The following is a 1507-nucleotide window of genomic DNA, read 5'->3' on the forward strand; positions in this document are numbered from 1 at the left end:
AAGCATCTCAATCCCTGCCATTGGAGCAAACAATTTTGAGCTTAAACCTCAATTAGTTTCTCTGATGCAACAGAATTGCAAGTTTCATCGACTTCCATCAGAAGATCCTTTTCAGTTCTTAACTAAATTCTTGCAAATCTGTGATACTGTTAAGACCAATGGGGTTGATTCTGAGGTCTACAGGCTCATGCTTTTCCCATTTGCTGTAAGAGACAGAGCTAGAATATGGTTGGACTCTCAACCTAAAGATAGCCTGAACTCTTGGGATAAGCTGGTCATGACTTTCTTAGCCAAGTTCTTTCCTCCTCAAAAGCTTAGTGAGCTTAGAGTGGATGTTCAAACCTTCAGATAGAAAGAAGGTGAATCCCTCTATGAAGCTTGGGAGAGATACAAGGAACTGACCAAAAAGTGTCCTTCTGACATGCTTTCAGAATGGACCATCCTGGATATATTCTATGATGGTCTGTCTGAATTATCAAAGATGTCATTGGACCATTCTGCAGGTGGATCCATTCACCTAAAGAAAACGCCTGCAGAAGTTCAGGAACTCATTGACATGGTTACAAATAACCAGTTCATGTACACTTCTGAGAGGAATCCTGTAAGTAATGGGACGCCTCAGAGGAAGGGAGTTCTTGAAATTGATACTCTGAATGCCATATTGGCTCAGAATAAAATATTGACTCAGCAAGTCAATATGATTTCTCAGAGTTTGAATGGATTGAAGGAATCATCCAACAATACTAAAGAGGCATCTTCTGAAGAAGAAGCTTATGATCCTGAGAACCCTGCAATAGCAGAGGTGAATTACATGGGCGAACCCTATGAAAACACCTATAATCCCTCATGGAGAAATCATCCAAATTTCTCATAGAAGGATCAACAAAAGCCTCAACAAGGCTTTAATAATGGTGGAAGAAACAGGTTTAGCAATAGCAAGCCTTTTCCATCATCCACTCAGCAACAGACAGAGAATTCTGAGCAGAATCCATCTAGCTTAGCAAATATAGTCTCTGATCTATCTAAGGCCACTATAAGTTTCATGAATGAAACAAGGTCCTTCATTAGAAATTTGGAGGCACAAGTGGGCCAGCTGAGTAAAAGAGTCACTGAAACCCCTCCTAGTACTCTCCCAAGCAATACAGAAGAGAACCCAAAAAGAGAGTGCAAGGCCATTGATTTAACCATCATGGCCGAACCTACAAGGGAGGGAGAGGATGTGAATCCTAGTGAGGAAGACCTCCTGGGACGTCCAGTGACTAATAAGGAGTTCCTCAATGAGGAACCAAAGGAATCTGAGGCTCACCTAGAGACCATAGAGATTCCATTAAACCCTCTTCTGCCCTTCATGAGCTCTGATGAGTATTCTTCTTCTGAAGAGAATGAAGATGTTACTGAAGAGCAAGTTGCTAAGTACCTTGGTGCAATCATGAAGCTGAATGCCAAATTATTTGGTAATGAGACTTGGGAAGATGAACCTCACTTGCTCACCAATGAATTGGATGCA

General features: G+C 41.4%; 1 non-coding gene across 1 annotated transcript; it reads right to left on the reverse strand.

Annotated features, from left to right (window-relative positions):
• Positions 1–319: 319 nt before the first annotated feature.
• On the reverse strand, positions 320–427 carry LOC148555368 (small nucleolar RNA R71). The gene has a single exon (XR_015887533.1). It is a non-coding gene; the product is annotated as a small nucleolar RNA R71 (small nucleolar RNA).
• Between the last annotated feature and the right edge of the window lie 1080 nt (positions 428–1507).

Source organism: Arachis ipaensis, chromosome B6 (assembly GCF_059453495.1).
Source record: "Arachis ipaensis isolate K30076 ecotype BB chromosome B6, ASM5945349v1, whole genome shotgun sequence".
Lineage (NCBI taxonomy): Eukaryota > Viridiplantae > Streptophyta > Magnoliopsida > Fabales > Fabaceae > Arachis > Arachis ipaensis.